This window comes from Eschrichtius robustus, chromosome 17 (genome assembly GCF_028021215.1).
Source record: "Eschrichtius robustus isolate mEscRob2 chromosome 17, mEscRob2.pri, whole genome shotgun sequence".
Lineage (NCBI taxonomy): Eukaryota > Metazoa > Chordata > Mammalia > Artiodactyla > Eschrichtiidae > Eschrichtius > Eschrichtius robustus.
In genome coordinates this window covers 64,893,059-64,900,788 of record NC_090840.1, presented here as the reverse complement: position 1 = coordinate 64,900,788, position 7,730 = coordinate 64,893,059, and positions in this window count along the sequence as shown.

Genomic DNA, 7,730 nt, shown 5'->3' with positions numbered 1-7,730 from the left:
TATCTTTATCAAGAGTGTTATAACATGCAAGCATGCTTATGTTATACTAAGTGAATAAAAATACAGATGACAATATGCATATATACATATATATTGAATACAGGATACAATATACATTTTGAATGTATATTCAATATAGGCACAATTAAGTTAAAAAAAACAATAAAAGTTTAAGAGGGTGTAGAATAACAGTGCTTTTCTCTAAGTAGTAAACATTTCACAGGCTACTTTTCTGCTTTTGATTTCTCTTTATTTTAAATTTTTTTCTATAATAAGCATATAATTTCCCCTTATTAATTAAGGGAAAATTTTGCAAAATATTTGAAATAAATTATAATTTAAAATTGAATGAAAAAAATTAAATAAAAATAGCCCAGTGTAATTTTTTTTGCTTTCATTGAATGTATCTTTTGACAATTCACCATTACTACCATAGCCTGCTTGGAGAGACATTAGTTTTCTGTTGGAAAAACCCCATGTTTACTGACAATTGAAAATTGAAAAATATATAACACACAGTTTACTTCAGCCTGATTATGAGTCAGTGTTTTGAGGATGCTGGTGATGTGCAATAATTTTAGACTGAATTTGTCTTCTTTTCCCTCACATGCATGGCATCCGATCCCAGGAGGAGTGTCCTGATGGTTTAATTCATCTTCCATTGTCATTCTTGACAGTATTCATCATGAAATGGAGACATATTGCTGCAGCTCAGGGTAAGAAAAAGTCTAAATTGAAATTTGTTCGTTTTGAAGTTAAGTCTAGTAATAGTTATGAGTTTAAAACTTTCTTTATCTGGATCTCAACTCTATTCATCCACCTTGCTAGATGTAGAATGCAATTCCTCTTCTTTAATTGACATTCACATTTTTTTTCAACCCATGTAATTTATTTTTATGCTTGACATCTTGGTTAGATTAATTTTTTTCATTTACTCTCAGATGTGTTAATGCTTACACATAACTTTATTATTTCCTGCCTTGACATAGTACAATTTATACTTAATTAATGAAATATCCTACCTAGGCTAAATGATATTCATAGAGAATTATAATAAAAGTATCAGAGAAATGAAATATATCAAGAGTTATTTTTAGAAAGTGAATCAAGATAAATTTTAGTCATGAAAAGCATTATTTTATATATCCACCTCATCCTTAATAATACTGTCTGATTCCTATTACTATTCGACATGTCACTACAGTGTCTCTTAATTAATATAATAAATTATTTCTACTGGAATTCATAATCTTAAGTAGTTATTAGAAAGACAAAATTTGATTCCATAGTCCAAGAACCATAAATATCTACTGAAAGGTGCTTAGTAATTAAAATAACTCCTGGAAGAATATCTTTGGCTTTTAGCTTTTCTGTTTAAGTAGAAATGTTCCCATTCTGGTGAAAATGCTTAAAATATAAAATAGAGCCTTTTATAATGCTGGCAGTGGAAGAAAGACTCACAATTAATAAGTTTATGTATCGTGTTTAGAGAGAGATGCTGTACAAAAGGAAATTTATTTGATCCTCAAACTGATTCCATAAAATATGAGCCACATTTTTGCTTTCTGATTTGATAAACCAAGAGTCACCTGTTAATTTGCAATAAGAAATACAACTATCAAGCCAATTAGAATGTTCTTATCAGTTCATTTGTCATTTTCCAAGAAGAAAAAGTCTAGCCAGGAAACCAAACTGTCAGATCTTTTCTACCCCACGTGGCAGCCTTGTAGTGAGGTTTTAAGAGTCCAATAAATGGCACTACTTTCTTCCAACTCTTGAGCTTGGCGCCCACTAAGAGACGGGATTACTGACAAAAACTTTATTGGAGGACAAGGCTTGGAAGTGCAGCCACGATGATCTTTCTTCAACTGCACTTTTCAGTGCTCACAAGCACCCTATAAGGTAGTCACTCTTACTCCCCTCATTTTATAGATGAGGAAACTGAAGCAGAGAGAAGTCAGGAAATCTGCTTATGTTCAAAGATGTATCAGCTGGTGGGCTGTAAATGTGAAGCCAGGCATTTTGACTCTAAAACCTACATTTAAAACTACTGTCTGCCTCACTTCACAACCTTTTCTTGGTGTTACGGGGATTCCAATAGCTTGAGAACAGAGGTAAAAACATTAAGTTCTTCCATTGCACCACGGAGTCTCAGACATTTTGACAGTTGACATTTCCTCTGAGAGAGTCACTTTCATTCAGTGGTAACAACTCAAGCCAGAAATTATGAGAGCCACCAGGTCTAAATTGACCATGTTACGACCATAGCCATCTGTGACTCTGACTACATGTTTGTACAGGTTCCTTTCCCTTAATCTGGACTGAACCCTCCTCCCTTGTGTACCTCACAACTCTCAACCCTTCAAGACTCAGTTTAAGAGGATCCAGTTGCCTATTTTTAAAAGCATGCTCTGATCCTCTTGGGAGATGAAATGTGTCACACCATCCACTTGACTCCATAGAACTCCAGGAACTTCCCTCGTCTAGCACTCACTACATGTATTTAAGATGATACACCTACTTGCCTACATATAAGCTCCATGAAGACAATACTGGCATTTTATTTATCTTGCTCTTCCTAGGATTTAGCCAGTTATGAACCTTAAAAGAATGTAGGCTCTATAATAAATGTTGTAGAATCATAAAATCTAGTCCAGTCTTATTCTGTTTGAATTCCTTCCACAGCTCTACAATTCTAGTATATCTCTTGCAAACTAAGTGTGGGCTTAGGGTTTGGAGATTAGTATTTAGCTTTGGGTATGAGAAAACTTAGGAACTGGAAAGCAACTAAACTTCAGGTGTAAGATAGTTTTACAAATTTGTATATAAAAAGTAATGTAGTCTAGCTGTAGAAAAATATAAAAATCATAAAACACAACTTTAATCGCATCACCTTGCTTTAACATCAATATATTCCTCTAATCTTCTTAGCAGCTGTTGTTAAGCCATTAAAAAATAGAAAAGGGGGAGTAATACAGAAAGTATCAATAAAATATTTTAGTTAAAATGATATATTAAAAAGAGAACAGGAAATGTAAAATGTTATGGCACCTGAAACAGGAATAAGGAATGTTCGATTTAAATCAGCAAAAAAGTATTGAGTGGTAACTAAAGATAAGACAAATACGGTAATAGTGATGCAACCACCTTTGTGACCTCAGAATCCTCATCTCTCAGATGGTGACCAACAGATAATTCTATTCATTCATTTACTTATTCATTTATTCATTCACTCATTCATCAAAGGACTCGGCACAGTAGCACATACTGGTTAGCCCCTAATAGATCAAACAGACCTGCAGAACACATTTTATCCTTTATCCAGTAAGTTCACCCAACAAAAAATTTCCAACTGCCTACTAAGTAAAAACAAATTAAGCGTGATCCTGGCCCTGCATAGTAATATCTTGTCAACCTTGGGGTCTACCTTCCTGAAAAGTCTTACTTAATCAAACTGTAGGTTGGCACAAATTAAGGTCTCATATAAAATAGGGAGTTAAAATGATTTAAATGTCATTAAGTATATTTTTAAAAGAATAAATAAATATTCCAAAAGAGATCTTCTTCCAAAACAAATCAGATTCATAGAATTAAAACCCAGTCATATTGGATAAGGCTTCTTATTAATTGCCTTCTTCTGTGGTTCAGGATACATTGCTGTGGTATTGTTTTCTTAAGGCAAAATTGATTTCCCCACAGTTTTAATATCGTGCAGGTCTTTCAGGTCTTCATATTTTTGAACTAGTCCTTACTGGCTTGAAATGTAATGCTATTAACACTTGCATTCTTTCTGTTTTGTTTCAACATGCTCCGTAACACCTGCTTTGTCATAAATGATCGTAGTGCTTGAGGGCACAGTCTTCCTGATCTTGATTCCATAGATAGAAAGGTGTAGCATCCACACACACACAAATTCTCTCTCTGTAATATCCTCATAAATACATACCTGTGATCTCCCAAGAGTGGGGAGCTAAATTTGGGTTCATTAACAAGACTGAACCAAACCACATATTTTTTTTTAATCAGGCTTGTTTATATATATAAGACCCCATTATGTCTGTAAAAAAAAAAATTGTCCAAAGCCTGGTATGGTACAGAGCCCTATTTTGTTATATTATTCCAACCCTTCCTCTGGGAAGAAATTAGCCCTCCTGATAAAATGCATAAGCAATTTTAGGGCTTAAAGGGTTTAATACTGAGAAACCAGTCATCCAGCCTCCCAGCTGACTCTCACTTGGTGATTGTTATGAAACATTATTTTCTATAGTTCAACAAATATTAGACAACCATCCTCTTTTCCTATAAGTGTTCTTGCCAACAGTGAATCTTTGAACTGGCCTTCCAGAGGCCTTTTTGCTTGCATCATGCTCATAATTAAATCCTCCAAAAACTTTTTAATGTCTCTAAACCTCCATTAGCAAGTCAGAGTTTACAGAAGATTCTTCTAGTAAGGAAGAGAGCAAAATAAGTTGATAATTACAGTGCAGTGTAATAAATTCCACTTCGTAGGTGTACGCAGCGTGCCATGAGGATGGAACAAAACTGTTGAAAGCAGACTGGGACCAGCTTACCACAAGAGAAATTGAAGGTAGGACAATTTTTGTGAATATTTTATGAACAAGTTTTCATTCAATGTGTTTATTTTGTTTAATTATTAGTTTTAAGACAGCTACTATTTCCTATCTGTTTTTGCTAAAAGTACATTGTTTTATCCACATTACAGCTCAAACAAGTTTTATTGGAATAGCTGGGAATTTAACCACCATGGTAATATCATTACTCGGGGAAAATAGGTTACAAATTCTAACCCAAAAAATCCCAAATTGACATATGATACGCAACCAATTGGTAAATCAAGATCTCTTGATAATCTATATGGGTGAATACAAAAAGATGAAATAATTCTTAGGTAAGTTCAGCTTGATTTAGCTCTGCAATATCATTCTCAGAAAGCTTTTTTCTGATTATTGAGTTTGAGTCCCAGATATCTTGACAATAGGAAGAAGAATTTCAGCTGGCGGATATGATGATAACATTAGTCACAGAAGTTAAATCTTCTGTTACAAATCAATCCATTGGCCTTCTGGGGTATGAATTAGTCTTTTGTTAGAAAAGTGTACATCAATGCTAAAGTTGAGTCCATGTAAATATACACATGGTAACAGAATCAATCCAACTGCTCTAACTATATATTGACTCTGTCCTTGGTGCTGGCTGGTTAATATTTATATGCTTCATTGTTTATTGTTAATGACTTGGATAAAGTTATACCCAAAAAATTTCCAGATGACACTGTTGACAAAATCAAAACTAAAAAATATCTCCATGTACTAAGATGAAACAAAAATACACCAATAAGAAATTAACTAAGGATAAATGTAAGAAACAATTGCACAAATATAGGAAGATGTGACTTAGCAGCAGCAGGTATAATAATAAATTTTTTAAAATCAGAAGGGCTTTTATTGACAGTAAGCTTAGTGTGGGTTAAAAGTCCAAAACACTAATATGAATGCAACCTATTTTCAAATGCAATTAACATTCAGTCAGTTCTTATTTTGCACTATGTTTGGGTCTTCCATATCATCATTAAAGGTTTATAATGAGAGAAGGGATCAATAAGGTTTATTCTGTGAAGGTTGGACCCCATCTGGAGAACAGTGCTATGTTTAGAACAAAAGGGAACAGTTTTGTATGTTGGAGTTGCATGTTTGGGCTTGCAAGTTTTTAGTGAAATAAATTTTCCACAGAAAATTTTTAACAGAGTATATATTATAGAAAGTTTTTAATAAAGAATTTCACATTTACTATTTGTTTTGAATTCTAAAATGTGAAATTGTAATATAAAGGGAAGAACTCATATGGAACATTGTTCAATTTTTACCATCTGAAGAGTGCTCTTGAAAAGTATCTCTTAATCTCGGTCACTTCAGCCTGGCAGTCTAATGACTTGATCAACAATCTCTGACATTAGCTAATAACTAATTCCTGTCTGCATCATATCTCTGTTAAAAAACATTCACTTCATCCCATAGAGACATCATCTTAAAGTAAAACAGAATGAGAATCACCTAATTAAATCAATGTGCAAAATGCAATCTTGGGCGAAACCAATCTCAGCACAGCAGTGAAAGTTTTTCCATCAGAGAGAAGGACTTTCATTCTACCGTGAATTCAGGACAAACTCTACAGTGCATGGAATTCCATGAACTATTAATTTAACAGATAAGAACTAACTCCCAGATGTTTCATGCTATTTAAAGTGAAAGATTCATTTGCCCCTGAGCTACACTCAGAAAACTTCAGATAGTAAAAGGCTCCTCAACTGAAATGAGCTAAGAAAATTACGTGAAAGTCAATTTGCTTTCCTGCTTGGAAACTTTTGATTTCTGAGATGAAGAAAATGAGTATAATTTTAGATAAATTTATGGATTCAACTCTATGAATGCAAGCACCAATAATACATCTTAATGGAAACATGGGAAGTTATTGCTGCCATCCTCCACTTCCCCGTTAGAAAGCCGAAAGTCTCCTCCTGCTATCCTGTATTTCATGAAGCAGACTACTTGGTCTCTGTGGCCTGTATTTAAAACAAGAGTAATGAATGCAATCTGTGATGGGCTGAACAATTTAAAGGAGACGTTGGGATTTTGATCCTCTCTTTGGACCCAGGCAAAGAGTTGTTTTATTTCCCTTTCTTAGGAAGGACCTGCAGGCTGCAGCAGAGACCACTGGCAAAACTAAATTTCCAAAAGTTAAGTAAGTTATTAGCTGACGGTTGAACCCATGGGCTAGGGAGTCAGACAGACCTCTGTTCAGAGAGTGCGTCTGCCACTTACTAGCAGATACTAAACCTCCCTAAGTCTTAGTTTCTCCATCTGTGAAATGGGATAAAATATATTACCTATAGCATAATAAATAATATATATGCAAATATAATACAATATTTAATTCTAGAAACTAAATGGTACCATGTCTAGTTTCACTCACCACCTATCAAAATGCCTTTAATATAGCAAATGCTCAAGAAATAGCATTGATTATCAATATCGTTATTATAATTATTGGCAAGAATTACCAACATTAGCCCAGCAGTTAAAAGTACAGTCTACATGGGGCTTCCCTGGTGCTGCAGTGGTTAAGAATCCGCCTGCCAGTGCAGGGGACACAGGTTCAATCCCTGGTCCAGGAAGATCCCACATGCTGTGGAGCAACTAAACCCATGTGCCACAACTACCGAGCCTGCACTCTAGAGCCCGCGTGCCACAACTACTGAAGCCCGCGCGCCTAGAGCCCGTGCTCCTCAACAAAGAGAAGCCACTGCAATGAGAATCCCGTGCACTGCAACGAAGAGTAGCCCCCACTCGCCGCAACTAGAGAAAGCCCACCTGCAGCAACAAAGACCCACCACAGCCAAAAAAAAAAAGTACAGTCTTCAAAGCTAGACTTTCAGGGTTTAAGTATAACTTCTGGGACTTCCCTGAAGGTCCAGCGGTTAAGACTCCACACTCCCAATGCAGGGGGCCCAGGTTCGATCCCTGGTCAGGGAACTGGATACCCCATGCCACAACTAAGAGCCCACATGCCACAACGAAGATCCTGCATGTGTTAACGAAGATCCCGCGTGCTGCAACTAAGACCTGGAGCAGCCAAGTGAATAAATAAATAAAAATTTTTAAATAAATAAATAAGTATATATATATAAATAAATAAATATAAATTCTACCCTT